At 46.2% G+C, this 10,000-nt stretch overlaps 31 non-coding genes and 2 pseudogenes across 31 annotated transcripts; all 33 read left to right on the top strand.

The window, feature by feature from the left end:
* Positions 1-46: 46 nt before the first annotated feature.
* On the top strand, positions 47-165 carry LOC138586820 (5S ribosomal RNA). The gene has a single exon (XR_011306880.1). It is a non-coding gene; the product is annotated as a 5S ribosomal RNA (ribosomal RNA).
* A 216-nt stretch (positions 166-381) lies between these two features.
* Positions 382-500, top strand: LOC138587188 (5S ribosomal RNA). The gene has a single exon (XR_011307227.1). It is a non-coding gene; the product is annotated as a 5S ribosomal RNA (ribosomal RNA).
* A 182-nt stretch (positions 501-682) lies between these two features.
* Positions 683-801, top strand: LOC138587176 (5S ribosomal RNA). The gene has a single exon (XR_011307216.1). It is a non-coding gene; the product is annotated as a 5S ribosomal RNA (ribosomal RNA).
* Positions 802-983: 182 nt separating this feature from the next.
* On the top strand, positions 984-1,102 carry LOC138587163 (5S ribosomal RNA). The gene has a single exon (XR_011307204.1). It is a non-coding gene; the product is annotated as a 5S ribosomal RNA (ribosomal RNA).
* A 215-nt stretch (positions 1,103-1,317) lies between these two features.
* Positions 1,318-1,436, top strand: LOC138587465 (5S ribosomal RNA). The gene has a single exon (XR_011307465.1). It is a non-coding gene; the product is annotated as a 5S ribosomal RNA (ribosomal RNA).
* Positions 1,437-1,618: 182 nt separating this feature from the next.
* Positions 1,619-1,737, top strand: LOC138587151 (5S ribosomal RNA). Its single transcript, XR_011307193.1, has one exon. It is a non-coding gene; the product is annotated as a 5S ribosomal RNA (ribosomal RNA).
* Positions 1,738-1,919: 182 nt separating this feature from the next.
* Positions 1,920-2,038, top strand: LOC138586876 (5S ribosomal RNA). Its single transcript, XR_011306932.1, has one exon. It is a non-coding gene; the product is annotated as a 5S ribosomal RNA (ribosomal RNA).
* Positions 2,039-2,253: 215 nt separating this feature from the next.
* LOC138587140 (5S ribosomal RNA) lies at positions 2,254-2,372 on the top strand. Its single transcript, XR_011307182.1, has one exon. It is a non-coding gene; the product is annotated as a 5S ribosomal RNA (ribosomal RNA).
* Positions 2,373-2,587: 215 nt separating this feature from the next.
* LOC138587128 (5S ribosomal RNA) lies at positions 2,588-2,706 on the top strand. The gene has a single exon (XR_011307171.1). It is a non-coding gene; the product is annotated as a 5S ribosomal RNA (ribosomal RNA).
* Positions 2,707-2,889: 183 nt separating this feature from the next.
* Positions 2,890-3,008, top strand: LOC138587116 (5S ribosomal RNA). The gene has a single exon (XR_011307160.1). It is a non-coding gene; the product is annotated as a 5S ribosomal RNA (ribosomal RNA).
* Positions 3,009-3,190: 182 nt separating this feature from the next.
* Positions 3,191-3,309, top strand: LOC138587104 (5S ribosomal RNA). The gene has a single exon (XR_011307149.1). It is a non-coding gene; the product is annotated as a 5S ribosomal RNA (ribosomal RNA).
* Positions 3,310-3,491: 182 nt separating this feature from the next.
* On the top strand, positions 3,492-3,610 carry LOC138587093 (5S ribosomal RNA). The gene has a single exon (XR_011307138.1). It is a non-coding gene; the product is annotated as a 5S ribosomal RNA (ribosomal RNA).
* A 182-nt stretch (positions 3,611-3,792) lies between these two features.
* On the top strand, positions 3,793-3,911 carry LOC138587082 (5S ribosomal RNA). The gene has a single exon (XR_011307127.1). It is a non-coding gene; the product is annotated as a 5S ribosomal RNA (ribosomal RNA).
* A 182-nt stretch (positions 3,912-4,093) lies between these two features.
* Positions 4,094-4,212, top strand: LOC138587071 (5S ribosomal RNA). The gene has a single exon (XR_011307116.1). It is a non-coding gene; the product is annotated as a 5S ribosomal RNA (ribosomal RNA).
* Positions 4,213-4,394: 182 nt separating this feature from the next.
* LOC138587059 (5S ribosomal RNA) lies at positions 4,395-4,513 on the top strand. The gene has a single exon (XR_011307105.1). It is a non-coding gene; the product is annotated as a 5S ribosomal RNA (ribosomal RNA).
* Positions 4,514-4,695: 182 nt separating this feature from the next.
* On the top strand, positions 4,696-4,824 carry LOC138587274 (5S ribosomal RNA; annotated as a pseudogene).
* Positions 4,825-5,006: 182 nt separating this feature from the next.
* On the top strand, positions 5,007-5,125 carry LOC138587046 (5S ribosomal RNA). Its single transcript, XR_011307093.1, has one exon. It is a non-coding gene; the product is annotated as a 5S ribosomal RNA (ribosomal RNA).
* A 182-nt stretch (positions 5,126-5,307) lies between these two features.
* On the top strand, positions 5,308-5,426 carry LOC138587035 (5S ribosomal RNA). The gene has a single exon (XR_011307082.1). It is a non-coding gene; the product is annotated as a 5S ribosomal RNA (ribosomal RNA).
* A 182-nt stretch (positions 5,427-5,608) lies between these two features.
* Positions 5,609-5,727, top strand: LOC138587023 (5S ribosomal RNA). Its single transcript, XR_011307071.1, has one exon. It is a non-coding gene; the product is annotated as a 5S ribosomal RNA (ribosomal RNA).
* Positions 5,728-5,909: 182 nt separating this feature from the next.
* On the top strand, positions 5,910-6,028 carry LOC138587011 (5S ribosomal RNA). Its single transcript, XR_011307060.1, has one exon. It is a non-coding gene; the product is annotated as a 5S ribosomal RNA (ribosomal RNA).
* A 182-nt stretch (positions 6,029-6,210) lies between these two features.
* LOC138586437 (5S ribosomal RNA) lies at positions 6,211-6,329 on the top strand. Its single transcript, XR_011306514.1, has one exon. It is a non-coding gene; the product is annotated as a 5S ribosomal RNA (ribosomal RNA).
* Positions 6,330-6,511: 182 nt separating this feature from the next.
* Positions 6,512-6,630, top strand: LOC138586389 (5S ribosomal RNA). Its single transcript, XR_011306470.1, has one exon. It is a non-coding gene; the product is annotated as a 5S ribosomal RNA (ribosomal RNA).
* A 182-nt stretch (positions 6,631-6,812) lies between these two features.
* Positions 6,813-6,931, top strand: LOC138587000 (5S ribosomal RNA). The gene has a single exon (XR_011307049.1). It is a non-coding gene; the product is annotated as a 5S ribosomal RNA (ribosomal RNA).
* A 182-nt stretch (positions 6,932-7,113) lies between these two features.
* LOC138586988 (5S ribosomal RNA) lies at positions 7,114-7,232 on the top strand. Its single transcript, XR_011307038.1, has one exon. It is a non-coding gene; the product is annotated as a 5S ribosomal RNA (ribosomal RNA).
* A 182-nt stretch (positions 7,233-7,414) lies between these two features.
* On the top strand, positions 7,415-7,543 carry LOC138587273 (5S ribosomal RNA; annotated as a pseudogene).
* A 182-nt stretch (positions 7,544-7,725) lies between these two features.
* LOC138586976 (5S ribosomal RNA) lies at positions 7,726-7,844 on the top strand. Its single transcript, XR_011307027.1, has one exon. It is a non-coding gene; the product is annotated as a 5S ribosomal RNA (ribosomal RNA).
* Positions 7,845-8,026: 182 nt separating this feature from the next.
* Positions 8,027-8,145, top strand: LOC138586965 (5S ribosomal RNA). Its single transcript, XR_011307016.1, has one exon. It is a non-coding gene; the product is annotated as a 5S ribosomal RNA (ribosomal RNA).
* Positions 8,146-8,327: 182 nt separating this feature from the next.
* LOC138586953 (5S ribosomal RNA) lies at positions 8,328-8,446 on the top strand. The gene has a single exon (XR_011307005.1). It is a non-coding gene; the product is annotated as a 5S ribosomal RNA (ribosomal RNA).
* Positions 8,447-8,628: 182 nt separating this feature from the next.
* On the top strand, positions 8,629-8,747 carry LOC138586942 (5S ribosomal RNA). The gene has a single exon (XR_011306994.1). It is a non-coding gene; the product is annotated as a 5S ribosomal RNA (ribosomal RNA).
* A 182-nt stretch (positions 8,748-8,929) lies between these two features.
* Positions 8,930-9,048, top strand: LOC138586436 (5S ribosomal RNA). Its single transcript, XR_011306513.1, has one exon. It is a non-coding gene; the product is annotated as a 5S ribosomal RNA (ribosomal RNA).
* A 182-nt stretch (positions 9,049-9,230) lies between these two features.
* On the top strand, positions 9,231-9,349 carry LOC138586388 (5S ribosomal RNA). Its single transcript, XR_011306469.1, has one exon. It is a non-coding gene; the product is annotated as a 5S ribosomal RNA (ribosomal RNA).
* Positions 9,350-9,531: 182 nt separating this feature from the next.
* Positions 9,532-9,650, top strand: LOC138586930 (5S ribosomal RNA). Its single transcript, XR_011306982.1, has one exon. It is a non-coding gene; the product is annotated as a 5S ribosomal RNA (ribosomal RNA).
* A 182-nt stretch (positions 9,651-9,832) lies between these two features.
* Positions 9,833-9,951, top strand: LOC138586918 (5S ribosomal RNA). Its single transcript, XR_011306971.1, has one exon. It is a non-coding gene; the product is annotated as a 5S ribosomal RNA (ribosomal RNA).
* The last annotated feature ends 49 nt before the right edge of the window (positions 9,952-10,000 follow it).

Raw genomic sequence — 10,000 nt, 5'->3', positions numbered from 1 at the left:
GTGCCAAAATGCATTTTTAAAAGGCCCGATTGAACACACAACTGTCGCGTACGGCCATACCACCCTGAACACGCCCGATCTCGTCCGATCTCGGAAGCTAAGCAGGGTCGGGCCTGGTTAGTACTTGGATGGGAGACCGCCTGGGAATACCAGGTGCTGTAAGCTTTTTCATTTTTCTGTGATGGACAGGAGAGGTGCTGATGCTGCAGGCCTTGAAAAAGTTTGATCAGACACTCATGTGCAAGAATGCATTGAATTCATCATAGAAAAAAAACCATGACAAAATCTTTGACGAAAACTATAAACAAAGTTAAAAATACAGCCACATTCTTGCTGCACCATGCCACGTCTTTAAAAGGCCCGATTGAACACACAACTGTCGCTTACGGCCATACCACCCTGAACACGCCCGATCTCGTCCGATCTCGGAAGCTAAGCAGGGTCGGGCCTGGTTAGTACTTGGATGGGAGACCGCCTGGGAATACCAGGTGCTGTAAGCTTTTTCATTTTTCTGTGATGGACAGGAGAGGTGCTGATGCTGCAGGCATTGAAAAAGTTTGATCAGACACTCATGTGCAAGAATGCATTGAATTCATCCTAGAAAAAAAACACAGTAACATATGAAGAGATTAAAAAGTGCCAAAATGCATTTTTAAAAGGCCCGATTGAACACACAACTGTCGCTTACGGCCATACCACCCTGAACACGCCCGATCTCGTCCGATCTCGGAAGCTAAGCAGGGTCGGGCCTGGTTAGTACTTGGATGGGAGACCGCCTGGGAATACCAGGTGCTGTAAGCTTTTTCATTTTTCTGTGATGGACAGGAGAGGTGCTGATGCTGCAGGCCTTGAAAAAGTTTGAGCAGACACTCATGTGCAAGAATGCATTGAATTCATCCTAGAAAAAAAACACAGTAACATATGAAGAGATTAAAAAGTGCCCAAATGCATTTTTAAAAGGCCCGATTGAACACACAACTGTCGCTTACGGCCATACCACCCTGAACACGCCCGATCTCGTCCGATCTCGGAAGCTAAGCAGGGTCGGGCCTGGTTAGTACTTGGATGGGAGACCGCCTGGGAATACCAGGTGCTGTAAGCTTTTTCATTTTTCTGTGATGGACAGGAGAGGTGCTGATGCTGCAGGCCTTGAAAAAGTTTGATCAGACACTCATGTGCAAGAATGCATTGAATTCATCATAGAAAAAAACCATGACAAAATCTTTGACGAAAACTATAAACAACGTTAAAAATACAGCCACATTCTTGCTGCACCATGCCACGTCTTTAAAAGGCCCGATTGAACACACAACTGTCGCTTACGGCCATACCACCCTGAACACGCCCGATCTCGTCCGATCTCGGAAGCTAAGCAGGGTTGGGCCTGGTTAGTACTTGGATGGGAGACCGCCTGGGAATACCAGGTGCTGTAAGCTTTTTCATTTTTCTGTGATGGACAGGAGAGGTGCTGATGCTGCAGGCCTTGAAAAAGTTTGATCAGACACTCATGTGCAAGAATGCATTGAATTCATCCTAGAAAAAAAACACAGTAACATATGAAGAGATTAAAAAGTGCCAAAATGCATTTTTAAAAGGCCCGATTGAACACACAACTGTCGCTTACGGCCATACCACCCTGAACACGCCCGATCTCGTCCGATCTCGGAAGCTAAGCAGGGTCGGGCCTGGTTAGTACTTGGATGGGAGACCGCCTGGGAATACCAGGTGCTGTAAGCTTTTTCATTTTTCTGTGATGGACAGGAGAGGTGCTGATGCTGCAGGCCTTGAAAAAGTTTGATCAGACACTCATGTGCAAGAATGCATTGAATTCATCCTAGAAAAAAAACACAGTAACATATGAAGAGATTAAAAAGTGCCCAAATGCATTTTTAAAAGGCCCGATTGAACACACAACTGTCGCTTACGGCCATACCACCCTGAACACGCCCGATCTTGTCCGATCTCGGAAGCTAAGCAGGGTCGGGCCTGGTTAGTACTTGGATGGGAGACCGCCTGGGAATACCAGGTGCTGTAAGCTTTTTCATTTTTCTGTGATGGACAGGAGAGGTGCTGATGCTGCAGGCCTTGAAAAAGTTTGATCAGACACTCATGTGCAAGAATGCATTGAATTCATCATAGAAAAAAGCCATGACAATATCTTTGACGAAAACTATAAACAACGTTAAAAATACAGCCACATTCTTGCTGCAACATGCCACGTCTTTAAAAGGCCCGATTGAACACACAACTGTCGCTTACGGCCATACCACCCTGAACACGCCCGATCTCGTCCGATCTCGGAAGCTAAGCAGGGTCGGGCCTGGTTAGTACTTGGATGGGAGACCGCCTGGGAATACCAGGTGCTGTAAGCTTTTTCATTTTTCTGTGATGGACAGGAGAGGTGCTGATGCTGCAGGCCTTGAAAAAGTTTGATCAGACACTCATGTGCAAGAATGCATTGAATTCATCATAGAATAAAACCATGACAAAATCTTTGACGAAAACTATAAACAACGTTAAAAATACAGCCACATTCTTGCTGCACCATGCCACGTCTTTAAAAGGCCCGATTGAACACACAACTGTCGCTTACGGCCATACCACCCTGAACACGCCCGATCTCGTCCGATCTCGGAAGCTAAGCAGGGTCGGGCCTGGTTAGTACTTGGATGGGAGACCGCCTGGGAATACCAGGTGCTGTAAGCTTTTTCATTTTTCTGTGATGGACAGGAGAGGTGCTGATGCTGCAGGCCTTGAAAAAGTTTGATCAGACACTCATGTGCAAGAATGCATTAAATTCATCCTAGAAAAAAAACACAGTAACATATGAAGAGATTAAAAAAGTGCCCAAATGCATTTTTAAAAGGCCCGATTGAACACACAACTGTCGCTTACGGCCATACCACCCTGAACACGCCCGATCTCGTCCGATCTCGGAAGCTAAGCAGGGTCGGGCCTGGTTAGTACTTGGATGGGAGACCGCCTGGGAATACCAGGTGCTGTAAGCTTTTTCATTTTTCTGTGATGGACAGGAGAGGTGCTGATGCTGCAGGCCTTGAAAAAGTTTGATCAGACACTCATGTGCAAGAATGCATTGAATTCATCCTAGAAAAAAAACACAGTAACATATGAAGAGATTAAAAAGTGCCCAAATGCATTTTTAAAAGGCCCGATTGAACACACAACTGTCGCTTACGGCCATACCACCCTGAACACGCCCGATCTCGTCCGATCTCGGAAGCTAAGCAGGGTCGGGCCTGGTTAGTACTTGGATGGGAGACCGCCTGGGAATACCAGGTGCTGTAAGCTTTTTCATTTTTCTGTGATGGACAGGAGAGGTGCTGATGCTGCAGGCCTTGAAAAAGTTTGATCAGACACTCATGTGCAAGAATGCATTGAATTCATCCTAGAAAAAAAACACAGTAACATATGAAGAGATTAAAAAGTGCCCAAATGCATTTTTAAAAGGCCCGATTGAACACACAACTGTCGCTTACGGCCATACCACCCTGAACACGCCCGATCTCGTCCGATCTCGGAAGCTAAGCAGGGTCGGGCCTGGTTAGTACTTGGATGGGAGACCGCCTGGGAATACCAGGTGCTGTAAGCTTTTTCATTTTTCTGTGATGGACAGGAGAGGTGCTGATGCTGCAGGCCTTGAAAAAGTTTGATCAGACACTCATGTGCAAGAATGCATTGAATTCATCCTAGAAAAAAAACACAGTAACATATGAAGAGATTAAAAAGTGCCCAAATGCATTTTTAAAAGGCCCGATTGAACACACAACTGTCGCTTACGGCCATACCACCCTGAACACGCCCGATCTCGTCCGATCTCGGAAGCTAAGCAGGGTCGGGCCTGGTTAGTACTTGGATGGGAGACCGCCTGGGAATACCAGGTGCTGTAAGCTTTTTCATTTTTCTGTGATGGACAGGAGAGGTGCTGATGCTGCAGGCCTTGAAAAAGTTTGATCAGACACTCATGTGCAAGAATGCATTGAATTCATCCTAGAAAAAAAACACAGTAACATATGAAGAGATTAAAAAGTGCCCAAATGCATTTTTAAAAGGCCCGATTGAACACACAACTGTCGCTTACGGCCATACCACCCTGAACACGCCCGATCTCGTCCGATCTCGGAAGCTAAGCAGGGTCGGGCCTGGTTAGTACTTGGATGGGAGACCGCCTGGGAATACCAGGTGCTGTAAGCTTTTTCATTTTTCTGTGATGGACAGGAGAGGTGCTGATGCTGCAGGCCTTGAAAAAGTTTGATCAGACACTCATGTGCAAGAATGCATTGAATTCATCCTAGAAAATAAACACAGTAACATATGAAGAGATTAAAAAGTGCCCAAATGCATTTTTAAAAGGCCCTATTGAACACACAACTGTCGCTTACGGCCATACCACCCTGAACACGCCCGATCTCGTCCGATCTCGGAAGCTAAGCAGGGTCGGGCCTGGTTAGTACTTGGATGGGAGACCGCCTGGGAATACCAGGTGCTGTAAGCTTTTTCATTTTTCTGTGATGGACAGGAGAGGTGCTGATGCTGCAGGCCTTGAAAAAGTTTGATCAGACACTCATGTGCAAGAATGCATTGAATTCATCCTAGAAAAAAAACACAGTAACATATGAAGAGATTAAAAAGTGCCCAAATGCATTTTTAAAAGGCCCGATTGAACACACAACTGTCGCTTACGGCCATACCACCCTGAACACGCCCGATCACGCCCGATCTCGTCCGATCTCGGAAGCTAAGCAGGGTCGGGCCTGGTTAGTACTTGGATGGGAGACCGCCTGGGAATACCAGGTGCTGTAAGCTTTTTCATTTTTCTGTGATGGACAGGAGAGGTGCTGATGCTGCAGGCCTTGAAAAAGTTGGATCAGACACTCATGTGCAAGAATGCATTGAATTCATCCTAGAAAAAAAACACAGTAACATATGAAGAGATTAAAAAGTGCCCAAATGCATTTTTAAAAGGCCCGATTGAACACACAACTGTCGCTTACGGCCATACCACCCTGAACACGCCCGATCTCGTCCGATCTCGGAAGCTAAGCAGGGTCGGGCCTGGTTAGTACTTGGATGGGAGACCGCCTGGGAATACCAGGTGCTGTAAGCTTTTTCATTTTTCTGTGATGGACAGGAGAGGTGCTGATGCCGCAGACCTTGAAAAAGTTTGATCAGACACTCATGTGCAAGAATGCATTGAATTCATCCTAGAAAAAAAACACAGTAACATATGAAGAGATTAAAAAGTGCCCAAATGCATTTTTAAAAGGCCCGATTGAACACACAACTGTCGCTTACGGCCATACCACCCTGAACACGCCCGATCTCGTCCGATCTCGGAAGCTAAGCAGGGTCGGGCCTGGTTAGTACTTGGATGGGAGACCGCCTGGGAATACCAGGTGCTGTAAGCTTTTTCATTTTTCTGTGATGGACAGGAGAGGTGCTGATGCTGCAGGCCTTGAAAAAGTTTGATCAGACACTCATGTGCAAGAATGCATTGAATTCATCCTAGAAAAAAAACACAGTAACATATGAAGAGATTAAAAAGTGCCCAAATGCATTTTTAAAAGGCCCGATTGAACACACAACTGTCGCTTACGGCCATACCACCCTGAACACGCCCGATCTCGTCCGATCTCGGAAGCTAAGCAGGGTCGGGCCTGGTTAGTACTTGGATGGGAGACCGCCTGGGAATACCAGGTGCTGTAAGCTTTTTCATTTTTCTGTGATGGACAGGAGAGGTGCTGATGCTGCAGGCCTTGAAAAAGTTTGATCAGACACTCATGTGCAAGAATGCATTGAATTCATCCTAGAAAAAAAACTCAGTAACATATGAAGAGATTAAAAAGTGCCCAAATGCATTTTTAAAAGGCCCGATTGAACACACAACTGTCGCTTACGGCCATACCACCCTGAACACGCCCGATCTCGTCCGATCTCGGAAGCTAAGCAGGGTCGGGCCTGGTTAGTACTTGGATGGGAGACCGCCTGGGAATACCAGGTGCTGTAAGCTTTTTCATTTTTCTGTGATGGACAGGAGAGGTGCTGATGCTGCAGGCCTTGAAAAAGTTTGATCAGACACTCATGTGCAAGAATGCATTGAATTCATCCTAGAAAAAAAACACAGTAACATATGAAGAGATTAAAAAGTGCCCAAATGCATTTTTAAAAGGCCCGATTGAACACACAACTGTCGCTTATGGCCATACCACCCTGAACACGCCCGATCTCGTCCGATCTCGGAAGCTAAGCAGGGTCGGGCCTGGTTAGTACTTGGATGGGAGACCGCCTGGGAATACCAGGTGCTGTAAGCTTTTTCATTTTTCTGTGATGGACAGGAGAGGTGCTGATGCTGCAGGCCTTGAAAAAGTTTGAGCAGACACTCATGTGCAAGAATGCATTGAATTCATCCTAGAAAAAAAACACAGCAACATATGAAGAGATTAAAAAGTGCCCAAATGCATTTTTATAAGGCCCGATTGAACACACAACTGTCGCTTACAGCCATACCACCCTGAACACGCCCGATCTCGTCTGATCTCGGAAGCTAAGCAGGGTCGGGCCTGGTTAGTACTTGGATGGGAGACCGCCTGGGAATACCAGGTGCTGTAAGCTTTTTCATTTTTCTGTGATGGACAGGAGAGGTGCTGATGCTGCAGGCCTTGAAAAAGTTTGATCAGACACTCATGTGCAAGAATGCATTGAATTCATCCTAGAAAAAAAACACAGTAACATATGAAGAGATTAAAAAGTGCCAAAATGCATTTTTAAAAGGCCCGATTGAACACACAACTGTCGCTTACGGCCATACCACCCTGAACACGCCCGATCTCGTCCGATCTCGGAAGCTAAGCAGGGTCGGGCCTGGTTAGTACTTGGATGGGAGACCGCCTGGGAATACCAGGTGCTGTAAGCTTTTTCATTTTTCTGTGATGGACAGGAGAGGTACTGATGCTGCAGGCCTTGAAAAACTTTGATCAGACACTCATGTGCAAGAATGCATTGAATTCATCCTAGAAAATAAACACAGTAACATATGAAGAGATTAAAAAGTGCCCAAATGCATTTTTAAAAGGCCCTATTGAACACACAACTGTCGCTTACGGCCATACCACCCTGAACACGCCCGATCTCGTCCGATCTCGGAAGCTAAGCAGGGTCGGGCCTGGTTAGTACTTGGATGGGAGACCGCCTGGGAATACCAGGTGCTGTAAGCTTTTTCATTTTTCTGTGATGGACAGGAGAGGTGCTGATGCTGCAGGCCTTGAAAAAGTTTGATCAGACACTCATGTGCAAGAATGCATTGAATTCATCCTAGAAAAAAAACACAGTAACATATGAAGAGATTAAAAAGTGCCCAAATGCATTTTTAAAAGGCCCGATTGAACACACAACTGTCGCTTACGGCCATACCACCCTGAACACGCCCGATCACGCCCGATCTCGTCCGATCTCGGAAGCTAAGCAGGGTCGGGCCTGGTTAGTACTTGGATGGGAGACCGCCTGGGAATACCAGGTGCTGTAAGCTTTTTCATTTTTCTGTGATGGACAGGAGAGGTGCTGATGCTGCAGGCCTTGAAAAAGTTGGATCAGACACTCATGTGCAAGAATGCATTGAATTCATCCTAGAAAAAAAACACAGTAACATATGAAGAGATTAAAAAGTGCCCAAATGCATTTTTAAAAGGCCCGATTGAACACACAACTGTCGCTTACGGCCATACCACCCTGAACACGCCCGATCTCGTCCGATCTCGGAAGCTAAGCAGGGTCGGGCCTGGTTAGTACTTGGATGGGAGACCGCCTGGGAATACCAGGTGCTGTAAGCTTTTTCATTTTTCTGTGATGGACAGGAGAGGTGCTGATGCCGCAGACCTTGAAAAAGTTTGATCAGACACTCATGTGCAAGAATGCATTGAATTCATCCTAGAAAAAAAACACAGTAACATATGAAGAGATTAAAAAGTGCCCAAATGCATTTTTAAAAGGCCCGATTGAACACACAACTGTCGCTTACGGCCATACCACCCTGAACACGCCCGATCTCGTCCGATCTCGGAAGCTAAGCAGGGTCGGGCCTGGTTAGTACTTGGATGGGAGACCGCCTGGGAATACCAGGTGCTGTAAGCTTTTTCATTTTTCTGTGATGGACAGGAGAGGTGCTGATGCTGCAGGCCTTGAAAAAGTTTGATCAGACACTCATGTGCAAGAATGCATTGAATTCATCCTAGAAAAAAAACACAGTAACATATGAAGAGATTAAAAAGTGCCCAAATGCATTTTTAAAAGGCCCGATTGAACACACAACTGTCGCTTACGGCCATACCACCCTGAACACGCCCGATCTCGTCCGATCTCGGAAGCTAAGCAGGGTCGGGCCTGGTTAGTACTTGGATGGGAGACCGCCTGGGAATACCAGGTGCTGTAAGCTTTTTCATTTTTCTGTGATGGACAGGAGAGGTGCTGATGCTGCAGGCCTTGAAAAAGTTTGATCAGACACTCATGTGCAAGAATGCATTGAATTCATCCTAGAAAAAAAACTCAGTAACATATGAAGAGATTAAAAAGTGCCCAAATGCATTTTTAAAAGGCCCGATTGAACACACAACTGTCGCTTACGGCCATACCACCCTGAACACGCCCGATCTCGTCCGATCTCGGAAGCTAAGCAGGGTCGGGCCTGGTTAGTACTTGGATGGGAGACCGCCTGGGAATACCAGGTGCTGTAAGCTTTTTCATTTTTCTGTGATGGACAGGAGAGGTGCTGATGCTGCAGGCCTTGAAAAAGTTTGATCAGACACTCATGTGCAAGAATGCATTGAATTCATCCTAGAAAAAAAACACAGTAACATATGAAGAGATTAAAAAGTGCCCAAATGCATTTTTAAAAGGCCCGATTGAACACACAACTGTCGCTTATGGCCATACCACCCTGAACACGCCCGATCTCGTCCGATCTCGGAAGCTAAGCAGGGTCGGGCCTGGTTAGTACTTGGATGGGAGACCGCCTGGGAATACCAGGTGCTGTAAGCTTTTTCATTTTTCTGTGATGGACAGGAGAGGTGCTGATGCTGCAGGCCTTGAAAAAGTTTGAGCAGACACTCATGTGCAAGAATGCATTGAATTCATCCTAGAAAAAAAACACAGCAACATATGAAGAGATTAAAAAGTGCCCAAATGCATTTTTATAAGGCCCGATTGAACACACAACTGTCGCTTACAGCCATACCACCCTGAACACGCCCGATCTCGTCTGATCTCGGAAGCTAAGCAGGGTCGGGCCTGGTTAGTACTTGGATGGGAGACCGCCTGGGAATACCAGGTGCTGTAAGCTTTTTCATTTTTCTGTGATGGACAGGAGAGGTGCTGATGCTGCAGGCCTTGAAAAAGTTTGATCAGACACTCATGTGCAAGAATGCATTGAATTCATCCTAGAAAAAAAACACAGTAACATATGAAGAGATTAAAAAGTGCCAAAATGCATTTTTAAAAGGCCCGATTGAACACACAACTGTCGCTTACGGCCATACCACCCTGAACACGCCCGATCTCGTCCGATCTCGGAAGCTAAGCAGGGTCGGGCCTGGTTAGTACTTGGATGGGAGACCGCCTGGGAATACCAGGTGCTGTAAGCTTTTTCATTTTTCTGTGATGGACAGGAGAGGTACTGATGCTGCAGGCCTTGAAAAACTTTGATCAGACACTCATGTGCAAGAATGCATTGAATTCATCCTAGAAAAAAAACACAGTAACATATGAAGAGATTAAAAAGTGCCCAAATGCATTTTTAAAAGGCCCGATTGAACACACAACTGTCGCTTACGGCCATACCACCCTGAACACGCCCGATCTCGTCCGATCTCGGAAGCTAAGCAGGGTCGGGCCTGGTTAGTACTTGGATGGGAGACCGCCTGGGAATACCAGGTGCTGTAAGCTTTTTCATTTTTCTGTGATGGACAGGAGAGGTGCTGATGCTGCAGGCCTT

This window comes from Semicossyphus pulcher, unplaced genomic scaffold, assembly GCF_022749685.1.
Source record: "Semicossyphus pulcher isolate SPU_LCO1_2020_fin unplaced genomic scaffold, fSemPul1.0.p SCAF_11, whole genome shotgun sequence".
Taxonomy (NCBI): domain Eukaryota; kingdom Metazoa; phylum Chordata; class Actinopteri; order Labriformes; family Labridae; genus Semicossyphus; species Semicossyphus pulcher.
Note: the sequence above shows the minus strand (reverse complement) of the source record. Positions and strands in the feature narration are given on the sequence as shown.